The 16157-nt window shown below is 49.6% G+C and overlaps 1 protein-coding gene across 2 annotated transcripts in view; it reads right to left on the reverse strand.

The window, feature by feature from the left end:
• Positions 1 to 16157, reverse strand: part of STK10 (serine/threonine kinase 10) — a 152374-nt gene that overhangs the window by 120767 nt on the left and 15450 nt on the right. The gene's annotated exons all lie outside the window — the stretch shown is intronic.

Here is a 16157-nt window from a genome sequence, read left to right on the forward strand (position 1 = left end):
CGGAGCCCTGCACGAGTGTGAAAACAGAGGCCGGATGTCCAGATGCTGCATCGGGACGTACATTGTTCTTAACAATAGCCAGTGCCACACATCATTTCTGTACTTAATAGTAAGTACAATACACCCCACAACACTATGGAATAAACAAAAATACAAGAATGAGACAGTTCTACAAATACCAACATGGAAAGACTGTTGATTTGGTCAGTAAAAAACAACAACAAAAAAACCCCAAGTCACTGAACAATAAAAATGGCACAATACTTTTGCATAAAAAAATGGAAAACTACGCCTTCATACATGTTCACAAGCGTCTGTGAACGCATGGAAAACTCAAGAGAGATACTGCCTGACAGCAGGCTGGGGAGGGGCCAGAAACAGGGAGGCATTCAAAGGGTACTTTCACTCTGTTTAAAATTTAAAATCTAGGCCGGGCACAGTGGCTCACACCTGTAATCCCAGCACTTTGGGAGGCCAAGGCAGGGAGATCACAAGGTCAAGAGTTCGAGACCAGCCTGGCCAACACAGTGAAACCCCATTTGCAAAATTAGCTGGGTGTGGTGGCGTGCGCCTGTAGTCCCAGCTACTGGGGACGCTGAGGCAGGAGAATCGCTTGAACCTGGGAGGCGGAGGTTGCAGTGAGCAGAGACCACGCCATTGCACTCCAGCCTGGATGACAGACTGAGACTCCATCCCGAAAGAAAAAAAAAATTTAATCTGTTTTAAAATATGTTTTTTGTTGTTTTTTGAGATAGAGTCTCACTCTATCGCCCAGGCTGAAGTGCAGTGGCACAATCACTGTTTACTGCAGCCTCCACCTTCCAGGTTCAAGCTAATTCTCCTGCCTCAGCCTCCTGAGAACTGGAACTACAGGTGTGTACCACCACACCTGGCTAAATTTTGTGTTTTTAGTAGAGACAGGGTTTTAGTATATTGGCTGGGCTGGTCTAGAACTCCTGGCTTCAAGTGATCTGCCCATCTCTGCCTCCCAAAGTGCTGGGATTACAGGTGTACGCCACTGTGCCTGGCCTAAAATTTGTTCAAATTTTTAATAGGAATGTTTGACGTGTTTATTTGCAACATTTCATATGTATTAACAGTAGAATGAAAAGGCAGTCTGAGGAAGTGCCCACCATTACAGTGGAACTGTTTCGTAGATGCACGTCACCTAGACAAAACAAGTCTCCCTTATCTGAGGAATAAGAGGGTAAGAAAACTCCACACACACTAAGATGGCTATAATTTTAAAACATGGAAAATAACAAGTGCTGGTGAGGACTGGAGAAGTTAGAAGCCTTGTGCATTGTTGGTGGGAATGTAAAATGGTGCAGCCAGCGTGGAAAACAGTTTGCCAGTTTCTCAAAAGGTTAAACATAGACATACCCTAGGACCTAGCAATTCTGCTCATAGGTATACACCCCAAAAAAGCTCAAAGCAGGGACTCAAGGAGATATTTATGTACTCGCAGTAGCCAAAGTGTGGAAACAACTCAAGTGTTCATCAATAGATGAAAGAATATTTGGGAGGCCGAGGCAGGCAGATCACTTGAGGTCAGTCAGGAGTTCAAGACCAGCCTGGCCAACATGGTGAAACCTCATCTCACTAAAAACACAAAAATTAGCCGGGTTTGGTGGTGTGCGCCTGTAATGCCAGCTACTCAGGAGGCTGAGGCAGTAGAATCACTTGAACCCAGGAGGCAGGGGATGTAGTGAGCTGGTATCACACCACTGCACTCCAGCCTGGATAACAGAGTGAGACTCCACCTCAAAAAAAAAAAAAAAAAAGAGATGAATGCATAAACAAAATGTGGTATATCCACACACTAAAATATTACACCAGAAAAAGGAATCAAAAGGAAGGCAATTCTGACACAAGCTACACGGATGAATCCTGAAAACATTATGTAAAGTGAAATAAGCCAGACACAAAATAATACATATTGTATAATTCCACTCACCTGAAGTAGCCAGAGTAGCTGAAATCATAGAAGTGCAAAGTAGAATAGAGGTTTCCAGGGGTTAGAAAGGGGAAACGGGGAATTATTGTTTAGTGGGTACAGAGTTTTTGTAGAGGATAAAAACTTTGAGGTGTAGACAGTGGTGATGGCTACACACTTGTGAATGATTTAATGCCATTAAATTTACATTTACAATTGGCCAAAATGGTAAATATGATGTTCTGTATATTTTACCACAATTCAAAAGAGAGAGAAATAACCACATAAATGGAGCAGGCAATCCCACCCCATTGCACACAGGAGCTGGCGTCTGGGAAATGGGAGGTGAGGACCCACAGCTCCCCACGGGTCGTGCAGCGGCGTCAGTGGGGAATGCTGCAGCAGGCACCTCACCCACTGTGCTGCGTGGGGTTCTGGTGTTGAACAAGTACACACGGCTGGGCGCAGTGGCTCAGGCCTATAATCCCAGCATTTGGGAAGCCGAGGCGGGTGGCTTGCTTGAGTCCGTGAGTTTAAGAATAGCCCAGGCAACAGAGCGAAATCCCGCCTCTACAAAAAAAAAAAAATGCAAAAACTAGCCGGGCGTGATGGCATGAACCTGTAGTCCCAGCTGCTTGAGAGGCTGAGGTGGGAGGATCGCTTGAGCCCAGGAGACGGAGGCTGCAGTGAGCTGAGATCTTGCCACTGCACTCCAGCCTGGGTGACAGAAAAAAAAAAACAGCCAGGCACAGTGGCTCATGCCTGTAATCCTAGCACTTTGGGAGGCCGAGACATGCGGATTGCCTGAGCTCAGGAGTTTGAGACCAGCCTAGGCAAGATGGTGAAACCTCGTTTCTACTAAAATACAAAAAATCAGCTGGGCGTGGTAGCAGGCGCCTATAATCACAGCTACTCAGGAGGCTGAGGCACAAGAATTGCTTGAACCCGGGAAGCAGAGGTTGCAGTGAGCCAAGATGGCACCACTGAACCCCAGACTGGACAACGAAGCAAAACTCTGTCTCAAAATAAATAAATAAATAAATAAGAAAGAAAGAAATCACACACACACACAAACACATTTCCCTACAAAATGGCCCCTAGCCAGGTGCGGTGGCTCATGCCTGTAATCCCAGCACTTTGGGAGGCCAAGGTAGGCGGATCAGCTGAGGTCAGGAATTCGAGACCAGCCTGGCCAACAAGACGAAACCCCGTCTTTACTAAAAAGTACAAAAATTAGCCAAGCATGGTGGCACATGCCTGTAATCTCAGCTACTCAGGAGGCTGAGGCAGGAGAACTGCTTGAACCTGGGAGGTGGAGGCTGCAGTGAGCTGAGATCGCAGCACTGCACTCCAGCCTGGGTGACAGAGTGAGATGCCATCTCGGGGGGGAAAAAAAAAAGGCCCCTAAAAGCCCGCTGCTCATCTGGAGACCTTAACCAGCAATCTATTGCAAAGCACAGGGAAAACGAGCTCCTCTGGACTGAATGAACACATCAGAGCTTAGTCTCCACCACAGCGCCGTCCTAACGATAATATTGATCATGCTCCACCCTTGCCTTCCACAACAACTCTGGAACCTGACTACACCCGGAATTCCGGCTGGCCAAGTTATTCCTGCACATCTAGCGCCCATGGACGACAATGTGCATTCATTCCTGTCATCACAGGGACCTGAGGCTTGAGGTTTCCCCCATTCCACAGATGGATGTGCATGTCCAGGTTTAGAGGGGAAATGTGATTGGAACTACGGGAGTGGCACCAGAATTTGCATCTGGATCCTCTAACGTCAAAATTCTCCAAACTTTAAGCCACCGTACAAGGTCTCCCTATAATCTCCACCACTTAGAAGCCTCTAAGACCAGATGCCAACAGACACTTAACAGAGCACTACTGGGCCAGCCCTGCACAGGGCGCCCACAATACAGACACAGAGCGACCCTCTCACAGCCCTCTACTGAGAGTGACGAGACAGCATGCTTATGATGGGGTGAGGGAGAGGGCACCTAACCCCACCAAGGAGCCTTCTGGAAGGAAGCAACAGGCATGGTGGCTCATGCCTGCTATCCCAGCACTTTGGGAGGCCGAGGTGGGTGGACTGCTTGAGGTCAGGAGTCTGAGACCAGCCTGGCCAACATGGTGAAACTTCGTCTCTACTAAAAATACAAAAAATTAGCCGGGCGTGATGGTGCACGCCTGTAGTCCTAACTACTCGGGAGGCTGAGGCAGGAGAATCACTTGAAACCAGGAGGCGGAGACTAGAGTGAGCCGAGATCACGCCACTGCACTCCAGCCTGGGTGACACAGTGAGACTCCGTCTCAAAAAAATAATAAAAAAAATACTGAGGAGTGGAGCAAGCAGGCAAATTCTCTGCACATTTGCTTTCTGTATACTCATTCTCAGTTTAGATCAGTATTTCTTTCATCAACTGAGCTGCAAAGTCCCCAGGATCCCATGTAGTGATAATAATATGTCATTTGTTATGCAGTACTAGTCTGTGCTGCTTATATGTGTTAGTGCATTTATCTCCTGGACCACCCCACAATATGGTGCTATCAGTATCTCACAGACAGATGAGGAGACCCACCGGAGGCAGAGTACCCGAGGAATGAGGCGGCAGAGTGGGCTTGGAACTAAGGCAGTCCCATGCCCAGGTATGCACACTCTTGGTGGCCACATTCTTCCTCCATCCACGTTCCTTGCACGCCAGAGTCTGGGATGCCTCCCGTATCGGGCCCAGGAGCCCAGTTCAGGGAAGGAAATTTCATGATGGGCCATTTTCCAGAGCCACTCCTTGTCCTAGGATTTACCAGCTCACGTGGCTCTAACTCTGTGGGGTCTTCTCCCCTAAACTCAATTTTGACAGTTTGTTTAGGCCAGGTACAGTGGCTCACGATTGTAATCCCAGCACTTTGGGAGGTCGGGGAGGGGGGATCACCTGAAGTCAGGAGTTGGGAGCCCGCCTGACCCACACGGTAAAACCCCATCTCTACTAAAAATACAAAAACTAGCTAGGCAGCGTGGTGGGTGCCTGTAATCCCAGCTACTAGGGAGGCTGAGGCAGGAGAATTGCTTGAATCCGGAAGGTGGAGGTGCAGTGAGCTGACTGCGCCACTGCACTCCAGCCTGGACAACAGAGCAAGACTCTGTCTCAAAAAAAAAAAAAAAAAGCTTGTTTAGAATGCTTTAGCAACCCATCAATTAAGTTATTCAGTGCGCTCACTCGCTCTCTCGCTCTCTCTCTCTCTCTCTCTCACACACACACACACACAGTCTTAACTGATTGTGTTCCTGCCTTTTCATTCCTTGTAAAGCTGATTTTTGTACATCCCGACCAGAGGTCTGGCAAAGAATCCTTTCCTTCTGCACACATTCCTCTTTCTCTTCCTACTCCTCCTCTCCCTCCTCTCCAAACCCAGAAGAGAGGTTAGGCCAGCTCTGCTCCTTTCCTGAGAGGAAGGTTGAGGGCTTAGTGGAGTGGCTAGAGCCGGGCCAGTGACCAAGGCAACTACCTTGACCAAGCTGAGCTGGCCAACGGCCCCCCTTCAATCATTCATCTTTCAGTCCTGAGAGCTGGAAAGAAGGCCACATGTCACCTTTACCTGGGTTTCCTGAAAAGGGATGTTTTCTCCTGAGGGTGGAGAAGGCCCAGGGGGGACCATTTTCCAGGAGTGCACAAACCTTGCCTTGCCCACCATCCTGAAAGGCAGCATTGACCAGACAGCCAGGCCCCAGCCAGTGCCAGTGTCAACACAAGGCACACCCGCTACCCAGCACCTCACTCAGATTCCACAGAGACCAGAACCTGCCAGACAGAGGTTAGTAGGAACCGTGGACCAAAAAGTGACTTGGCCAAAATTAAATTCTTTCAAAGCCTCGTTGAGGCAGCAATCCATCACCTTGAGGCCACAGGGGATGTAATACTGCTGATGATAAAAACAGCTGACACTGAGTGCTCTCTGTGTTCCAGGACGGGACTGAAACGGAATTTCTCACTTCATCCTCCATCTAGCCCTTAAAGACAAATATGATTGCCAGTTTACAGATGAGGAAAAAGATTCAGAGAGGTGGGGTGATGTGCCTCAGGTCACACAGCGAGTAGGGGTGGAGGGTGAAGGCTGGATCCAAATTCAAGCCTTCCTTAGCTCTAAAACATTTCCCCCAAAGACCTTTCCTGAAGACTATCCAGTACTCCCCGTTCTTTCTCCCTTTGTTAAAGATGAATGACAATCACAGCCAATAGCAACCACTCACAGCAAAGGAGTGCCTGCAGCTCAGGAGTGCTCAGGCAGCCAGAATGTCATCCGCCAACACACCTTGAAGGCCAGCGTTAGCCTTGCTGCCCATTTCCCAAGCGAGCAGACTGAGGCCTGGGAATCCAGCAGGACTGTGAGCTGTCCCAGTGGCCTCCTGACTCCCGGCCTAGTGTTCACTACACCACGCTGCCGGGAAGCAGCTTATTCCCTATTCATTCATTCAACCATTATTTATTTGGCTAAATTCTAGTGAACAAGACAAGCAGTTTCTGCCGAGGAAAATTTGCATGAGGGAATCACTGCCCTCCCATATCATAATTCACCCTTCCCTGATTTTTCTTCAGCAGAGGCCAACCTGCCCTCATTTCCAGTCCCTAAATGACAATATCTAGAAGTGGGTAGGGACTCATCTTGGCCAATCAGAATACTGCAGTCCTTCTGGTCACAGTGATTGGCTCAAGAATAGGCACGTGGCCAGGTGCGGTGGCTCACACCTGTGATCCCAGAACTTTGGGAAGCTGAGGCAGGTGGATCACCTGAGGTCAGGAGTTTGAGACCAGCCTGGCCAACATGGTGAAACCCCATCTCTACTAAAAATACAAAAATTAGCTGGGCGTGATGGCACATGCCTGTAACCCTAGCTACTCAGGAGGCTGAGGCAGGAGAATCATTTGAACCCAGGAAGCAGAGGTTACAGTAAGCCAAGATCACGCCATTGCACTCTAGCCTGGGCAACAAGAGCAAAACTCTGTCTTAAAAAACAAAACAAACAAACAAACAAAAAAAATTGGCACGTGATCAAGTCAGCCAATGAAATGCATTCTCAGAACAATTGCTGAGACAGCCGACATTGCTGCAAGCCCTCCTTGACTTCTAGCCTCCAGCCTAAAGCCATCCTGCCCCTAAGGAGGCCTGAAAATCAAACTAGGTCTGAGGCGCTAAAGCTGAGAGAGGACATGAGAAGACAGTTTGATCCCTTCAATTAACTTTTACAACTGTCTATTAAGGGCTTGATTTTATATATAAGAAAACCGATGCTTAGAGAGATGAAGTCGCCTGCCCAAGGTCACATAGCAGGTTCAAAGGATTAGGAACTGAATTCTGGCCAATGTGGGTTCAAATTCCATGTCTCTGACAGTTTTGCCAGAGATGCCTGCATATTCTGCGAAAGTCCCGTCTGGGCCTCAGTCTCCCCACTATATGGGGGAGGATGGATGGTGAAATGATGTCCAGCTCTCTTCCCGCTCTGATGAGGGCCGTCTTAGGGAGTGGGTGAGTCTTGGAAAGCTAAGGGTGGTCCAAGTAGATGAGGCCCACGTGGGAGTTGGCAGGCAAGGAACAGCATAAAGAACAAGTGGCTGTCTATGACCTCTGACGTCCGTCTCTCCCACCGGCTGAGGCAAGGCCGGGTTCCAGCGCACGATGAGGGGAGCCTCGGCCCAGCCTTCCACTGCTGGCCAGCAGTGACTAACGCCTCAGCCCACACCCTTGTGAGCAGATACACAGTGGCCACTTGTGTTTTCTGGCCCAAGCACCTCTGTGGGAACAATCCTCCCTCTTGTGCCCGCAAGGGGCCCAGCCCGGAGGAGGTGGGGACAACCCTCCCAGCCGGGGGCACTGCTTCACCCAAGGGGCCCAGTCAGCCCAGTCAGGGGTTGGGGGCTTCCTGAGAGTCAGCCACACAGAGGCCAGCAGGGGACCCACTCCCAGGCCATCCCCTTCCCTCCTGACTGCCCACGGATCGGTGTGTTGCTCCCGCCTCCTCCCGGGAAATAACGGATATCACAGACCTCAGGAAAATGAGAAAACTTTAGCCACCCCTCCTTAACCCAGCTCCCCAACCCTACTCTGCAGATGAGGAAACTGAGTCCACCAAGCTGAATGCGGAGACCAGGGTCCAATCTGTGACACTTGTCTCATCTGTGACACAGGTATGTCTCAAGAAGAGTAAATGAGAACACAAGAGCAAAGAGCCTAGAGGGGCCTGTTCCTGGGGGCACCCCTAACCTCAGGCCTGGGAGCCGCTGGAGCTGCTGGGAAATTGACCCTGGGGCTGAGGAGCAGTAGGGGACTTGGCCAGCATCCATTCCCCCTTGTGGATTCAAAACTCTAGTTGCCGGTCAGGCGCGGTGGCTCACGCCTATAATCTCAGCACTTTGGGAGGCCGCGGTGGGCAGATCATCTGAGGTCAGGAGTTCAAGACCAGCCTCAACATGGAGAAACCCCGTCTCTACTAAAAAAAAAATACAAAATTAGCCAGGCGTAGTGGTGCATGCCTGTAATCCCAGCTACTCGGGAGGCTGAGGCAGGAGAATTGCTTGAACCTGGGAAACGCAAGTTGCAGTGAGCCGAGATTGCACCATTGCACTCCAGCCTGGGCAACAAGAGCGAAACTCCATCTCAAAAAAAAAAAAAAAAAAAACTCTAGTTGCCTTTGGACACTGCCTCTCCCTCGCTCTGAGTGCAAGGGATTCATAGCGAGCTGACCTCTCCCTGGGCCAGGGGCATACCCCAGGCCCAGCCAATCAGAGGACTGAACCAAGGGTGCCTGAAAATGAAACTTGCCACGGTCATTGGTTCAGAGATGCCTGGGCATGGTCCCAAGGCAGGCCAACAGGGTCGTGCCTGGACAGCTCTTTAAATTTGTTTTTGGTTGTTTGCTTTTTTTTTTTTTTTTCTGAGCTGGAGTTTCGCTCTTTGTTGCCCAGGCTGGAGTGCAATGGCATGATCTCGGCTCACCACAACCTCTGCCTCCCGGATTCAAGTGATTCTCCTGCCTCAGCCTCCCCGGTAGCTGGGATTAAAGGCAGGCACCACCACGCCCGGCTATTTTTGTATTTTTAGTGGTGACAGGGTTTCTCCCTGTTGGTCAGGCTGGTCTCGAACTTCCGACCTCCAGTGATCCACCCGCCTCGGCCTCCCAAAGCGCTAGGATTACAGGCATGAGCCATGGCGCCCAGTCAGTTGTTTGCATTTTTGCTGAAGTTATCAGGAAAGCAGCTTTTTCTTTCTCTGGCGCTGCTAAATCGGTAGCATGAAAGGCTGGAGGGTCTTGCAGCCCATCTTTTCACTCCTTCAGAGTGGCTGCCGGAGGGTAAGGCCAAGATGGCAGAGGCAGGGCTCACAAATGGAGTGCTCCTGGCTCTGAGGAACACCTGGAGACAGCCGTACCTGAAGGCAGACTCTACCATAGACTTCTCAGTTGCATGAGCCAATAAACTCCCTTTTGGATTCCTGCCATTTGCCACCAAGAAGGAGATGAGTTCCCTCTCTCTGGGGGTGTTCCAGCAAGGAACAGATATCCAGAGGAGTGCCTCCCCACACAACACATGTGTATCAAGGGCCACCTTCATTCCCAAGCCCACCATAATCTATAAGATGACATTCACTGAGACCTCACCAAAGAGTTGACTGATAATTTAGGATTTGGAGACCTACATGGAAAACGTGTAGGACACAGGCCAACAGAAACTATGGAATTCTTCTGCCAAAAGAATCTTCCTCCAAAAAAGTGGAAAGGATCATTTTATACTTAATAAATTAGCAAAAGCATGCAGTTGTGACAACCCCCCGCCGCCCCCGCGCTGGAGACAACGTAGTAAAATGGGTGAACTCATTACTGACAAGAATAGAAACTGCTTCAATCTTTCAAAGACAACACTTGGCAATAGGTTTTAAAAGTCATGAAAATACTTTTTCAGCCTATTGTCCCTCATTCCTGAGAATTTAAGGCCAGGAAATACTTTTAAAAAGACAATCGGCTGGGCATGGTGGCTCATGCCTGTAATCCCAGCACTTTGGGAGGCCGAGGCGGGCAGATCACAAGGTCAGAAGTTCGAGGCCAACCTGACCAACCTAGTGAAATCCCGTCTATATTAAAAATACAAAAATTAGCCGAGCATGATGGCACGCACCTGTAGTGCCAGCTACTTGGGAGGCTGGGGCAGGAGAATCGCTTGAACCTGGGAAGAAGAGGTTGTGGTGAGCCGAGATCGTGCCACTGCACTCCAGCCTGGGCACAGAGCAAGACTGTGTCTCAAAAAAAAAAAAAAAGACAAAAGAAATGTACTAGGATCATGTTCAGTTTATATTAGTCCATAATAATGGAAAAAAGGTGAAATCACCTAAACACAATGCTTCAATTAACTTAATGGGATATTAAGTAACCCTTAAATGATAAACAAGAAGATAATACAGTAATGAGAAAAAATCCTTAAGCCATAATGGTAAATAGCAAAACAGGATAATGAAATGGTAACGAGGCTACAATTTTCCTTTGGGAAAACTGCATGTGCCTATGGACAGGGATGAGCTAAAACACAGCATAATGGAGTCGAGCAGTTTATAAAGAGAATTTTTACCCAGTGACATCTGGCAATTATCCACAGGGGTCCCAGTGAGGGCAGACTGGGGCAGGTGCACAGAAGCCTCCCACATAGAAAGAGACCACTTCATCCGACCTTGCCTTAAACGTTCCAGAGACAGACACCCTCGTTCTTCCGGAACTCACATGAGCTGCACTGTCTGATACAGCAGCGACTAGTCGCACTTGGCTATTTAAATTAATAGATATGAAACAAAAATGTAGTTCCTCAGTTGCATTAGCCACATTTCACGCACTCCCACACTGTGGCTACCGTATTGAACAGAGCAGGTACACACAAACACTTCCATCACTGTAGAAAGTTCAGCCCCAGCCCTCTGAAAATGCCTCTTCAGAGGTAAGGGGGTATCTACAACTCACTCCACTGTCCCAGACCCAGCCTCAGAAACATGGGTTTCTTTTTCTAGGAAGCAAAAGGGGACATGTGCAAGAAATCAGCAGAGGAACCCCACCCAACGATCATTTGCTAGGGAAGTCTCCTAGCAACCTGGCTGGGTGGCAGGCGTGAGCGAAGGCTCCCAGCTGACCTGTCAGATGAAAAGCCTGGGTGTGGGTCAGAGCCAAAGAACGGGGCAGTCAGGGCTCAGGGTTCCTATTTCCCAGACTTTATTCTGGACAGCCGTGCCAGGCATGTATCAAATATGGTTCAGGCCACTGGAACCAAAGCAGGGCTTGGTCTGGGTGTCACACAATGTACAGCTGTTCTGTCCCTGTCTGAACATAGTTAATCTTCGCATGGTGATGAATGCTGTCAATCGCAGGAAGGGCTGTGACTCTATTTAGGAGAGAGAAAATCTGGCCCCAGAGAAAACCAAGGTCACAGCAGAACTGACTATGTGCAGGAAAAGGGCCCAACATAAAGCCAAAGGGGGTGATCTAAGGACAGCAGACACAGAGCCGGGGTGGCCAGCTGACATGGGCCGGGGTGGCCAGCTGACATGGGCTTGAGTTTAGAGCCCAGTAAGGCCCCTGGCTGGCAGGCATCAGTCAGCAGAGGATGGAAGCCTTATGCACCATGGGCCTGGGCCTTGGGAAGCCCAGGTCCTTGCAGGCTCAGGATGAAAAAGGCCTGCCAAAGCCTCTTATGGTCTCTTGCTGCAGGGCAATGAGCAGTCCGCCTTTCTCCAGTACAGGCACACGAAGTACACAGAGGTACCACCATCTCCTTTTATTGAAGAGAAAACGGAGGCCCAGGCAGAGAAACTGACTTGTCTCAGGTCACACAGCTAGGAGGCAGTGGCAGGCCTGGAGCTCAGCTCTGGCTCTCTGCCCAGTGCTCTCTGCCCTCAGCAGCCCACCAAAGTTGTCATGCCAGGGGTCTCCCGCCCAGCTGCTCAGTGTGACAGCCCTCCTTCCCATCTTTCCCTCCGTGGCCTTCAACCAGACACACCCAGGGTGAACCCTCAAGGGCTCCTTGCTGCTGACAAGCTAATGCCCAAGCTCCCTGGCCCAGCACTCACAGCCCTCATGACCTGCCCCTGACCACTTCCCCAGGGTCCCGCCACTCCCTCTCACTCAGCCCCATGCCTGCTCCCTACCTCCCGGCCCTCTTCATGCTCCCTCCTCTACAGAGAACGCCTCCTCCCTACCTGTGTTTAATCAGCCAGCAAAATCTAACTCAACCCCAGCCTAGCTCATGACATCTTCCCCAGAACCCCAGTCCACCTCTCCCACTAGAATTTCTTTGCACCTTGTTAAGGCTTTCATCGCAGACTGCCCTGTCCCCTGGGCATCTGCATCACAGATTCTCTGACCTGGCTGTGGTCTCTGAAAGGCTCAGCCCACCTGACTCCTCTCAGTCTACCCCAGTCTTCGGAGCCTGGCACAGAAGAGCCAGTGGGTAGATGGAACAGTGGGAGCGTGAGTGAATGGGAAGATGGGTGGGCAGACAAGCAGATGGAGGAGTGGATGGATGGGAGGTAGGGGCTGGAGGAATGAATGGATAGGAAAATGAGTTAAGTGGAATGGCGAATGGATGAGAGGTTGGGTGAATGGATGGGTGGGCAGAAGAATGGGAGGGTGGGTGGATGGGCAGATGAATGGAAGGATGGACAGATGGATGGGAGAATGAGTTGGCAGGGGCATGAATGGGTGCATGAGGCTAGGTGGGTGTGAGAGGGATAAAGGAATGACATGTATGTCCAGGGAGTAGACAATTATTATCTTCCCTTCTTTCCAAAAGGCACCTGAGCCCACCCCTGCTGGGTTCTATGAACATCAGTCTCTCTCCTTCCTTCAATCCTGTAGCCAATAAAGTTATTGTTACAGGAACCGACCCCACTCCATCCGATGTCCCCATCTTGGCAAACTTAGAAATGAGCAAATTTCTATCGAGCAATTTGTGGAAACAGCACAGTACCTAGGCTCAAGTCCCAACTCTACTACTTACTAGCTACGTGTGCTTGCAGAAGCCAGGACACCAGGCCTTCATATCCTGATGAAGACGTAGACAATTTCAGTGATGCATGGGAAAATTTATAAACCACTATGGGTTAGCCAGTTGACTATTGGTTGTTACTGTTCTCTCTTGAAACTGTGTATTTTTTGTTTTTGAAAGCCTAAACACATGTTTATTTTGTTCATCAATGTATCTATTACTCTGTCTGGTCATGGCAGACACTCTGTGTATTCTTAAATGACTAATGAATGAATGAATAGAATCGGTGTTTGTGCTTCCCTGCAAACAGAGAGAAATGAGGTCCTCCACATAAGAGATGAAAGGAAAGTGATAAGAAGTCGACTTTCTCCATAACATATTTCTATTTCTGAATCTCTGGCTGTTCTCCAGTTTTGAAAGATGGCACCTCTTTACCTTGCAGAAGCCAAAGCCTTCAACTGGGCCAGGATGTACACAGCTGAGTTCTGCCAAGCAGAGGGAAACCACGTCCCAATCAATCATCACCATGCCAAGTTTCAGCTCAACGACAAATGAGACGGCCAAGTTTCAGAACAAGTGACACTTAAGGATGGCAAAGATTAGGAAGCCCAAAAGCAGAGGGACACGGCTTCCAAAGATGCGCCTTGAACACTGTCTCCCTCAGGGAGGAGGAGCCTGGCCAGCCACCCTGGCACAGCTCAGGGAAATGTTGAGCCGCAAAAGTTGTTGTGAACCAGCAAATAAAAAAACGGAAACCCAAACAGGATTGGTCCAAAGAAACCAAGTCTTGGCCTTGGCTGAAAACTGGAGCAACCTGTCCAACTTGGCTGGAGATATGGGCGCCCTCAGATCTCAGCTCTCCAAAAACAATGGGGAATCCAACCCACATATCACTGATAAGGGAGGCGTGAAAGGTGCCCATGGGCTCTACCTCCTTGCAGGAGACCACTCCCACCTTTCCCAGGCTCCTCTCTACCCAGAGGACAGCGAGACTCAATGCGGAGTTGCAGAGGGGAGAGTACTCCGGGGTCCACAGAAAAGAGGAGGAAGTGGCCGGGCGCGGTGGCTCAAGCCTGTAATCCCAGCACTTTGGGAGGCCGAGACGGGCGGATCACGAGGTCAGGAGATCGAGACCATCCTGGCTAACACGGTGAAACCCCGTCTCTATTAAGAAATACAAAAAACTAGCCGGGCGAGGTGGCGGGCGCCTGTAGTCCCAGCTACTCGGGAGGCTGAGGCCGGAGAATGGCGTAAACCCGGGAGGCGGAGCTTGCAGTGAGCTGAGATCCGGCCACTGCACTCCAGCCTGGGTGACAGAGCGAGACTCCGTCTCAAAAAAAAAAAAAAAAAAAGAAAAGAGGAGGAAGTGAGGAAGGAAGCACTTTATGGAGGGCCACCTATGGCCCCTGCCTGCCAGTGTTTAAGACACTCATTTAATCCTCACCACAACCTTGGGGGTCGTGTCCTTTCATGAACTCTGTTTTAGAGACAATATCAATCCTCAGAGAGGTTAAGGTCGGCCTGTTTATTCCATCAACAGTCCTTGTGGTGCTAAAGTAACATCTGTGCATTAAAAACAATCTTAGAAATATAATGGTACAAAGAAGAAAATCAAAACCTTTCATAATCCAAAAGAAACTCGCCTTTGGTAATCTGTGGTGTGACATTCTTGGAACTGTTTCCCAATCCCAGCTCTAACACTTCCCAGCTGTGTGCCCCTGAGGGGACTTCCTTACCCTCACTTCCCAGCCTTTTATACCTTTATATAATGACGATGTAACCACTCCTCCTCCAGAGGCCGTTGTGAGCATTTAATGAGTTCATATGTGAAAGATGCTTAGAAGAGGCTGGGTCCTTGGCTGGGCGTTGTGGCTCAAACGTGTAATCCCAGCACTTTGGGAGGCTGAGGCAGGTGGATCACCTGAGGTCAGAAATTCAAAACCAGTCTGGCCAACAGAGTGAAACTCTGTCGCTACTAAAAATACAAAAAATTAGCCAGGCATGGTGGTACACGCCTATAGTCCCAGCTACTTGAGGAGGCAGAGGCAGGAGAATCACTTGGACCTGTGAGGCAGAGGTTACATTAAACCAAGACCACATCATTGCACTCCAACCTGAGTGACAGAGTGAGACTCGTGTCCTAAAATAAAATGAATAGAACAGAATAGAATAGAATAGAATAGAATAGAATAGAATAGAATAGGACTGGGTCCAGAGTGAAAGTCTATAAATATTCACTCATTATAATCGCTCTGGCCACAGACATATTCTTCCATACTTTACAAAATAGGGATTAAACTGTATACACTGGTCATTCTTACTTTCACTTAACAGTATGGCATGGCTAGGCACAGTGGCTCACACCTGTAATCCCCCTGTAATCCCAGCACTTTGGGAGGCCGAGGCAGGTGGATCACCTGAGGTTAGGAATTTGAGACAGGCTGACCAACATTGTGAAACCCCGTCTCTACTAAAAATACAAAATCAGCCAAGCGTGGTGGCATGCACCTATAGTCCCAGCTACTCGGGAGGCTGAGGCAAGAGAATCGCTTCAACCTGGGCAGTGGAGGTTGCAGTGAGCTGAGATGGCACCATTGCACTCCAGCCCAGGCAACAAGAGCAAAACTCCATCTCAAAAAAAAAGCAAACAGTATGGCATGAACAGCCCTTCAGAGCACAAAACACTGTTCCCCAACATCATCTCCAAGGGTGGCAGAATGTTCCACTGAGTGACGGGACCCTCCTCTATTTGAGCAGCTCCCTATCATGGAGCCATGCCACACTGGTCGCGTGGTGCCACCTCCAAAAGCCTCGGTCTTGATTTACATGTTGTGAAATGCTCTCCAAATGGCAGGACCAAGCTATACCCCTGTGTTCCACCAACACTAGATTGAATTCAGATGTGATGCTGGGCTTGGGTCGGTTCTGCCACATCTGGCTGTGTGTCCTTGGCACTGGGCTCATGATGGTGCAGGTGTAAAGATGCCTGTGTCCCACTGGGAGAGGCACTATTGTCCCTATTTTGCAGAAAAGAAAACCAAGGTTCCGAGGGGTGACATCACTTGCTCAGGGTTACACAGCAGGGCCAACAGCTGAGCTGTGACTTGTAAGATGAACGGCATCCCCAGGTCAAAAGCCTCTGAGGCAGCTGGGCACAGTGGCTCATGCCCAGGCCCCTGTGCCGTCTCCAGACCCCTGTGCTGCCT

The sequence above is a fragment of the Theropithecus gelada genome, chromosome 6 (assembly GCF_003255815.1).
Source record: "Theropithecus gelada isolate Dixy chromosome 6, Tgel_1.0, whole genome shotgun sequence".
Lineage (NCBI taxonomy): Eukaryota > Metazoa > Chordata > Mammalia > Primates > Cercopithecidae > Theropithecus > Theropithecus gelada.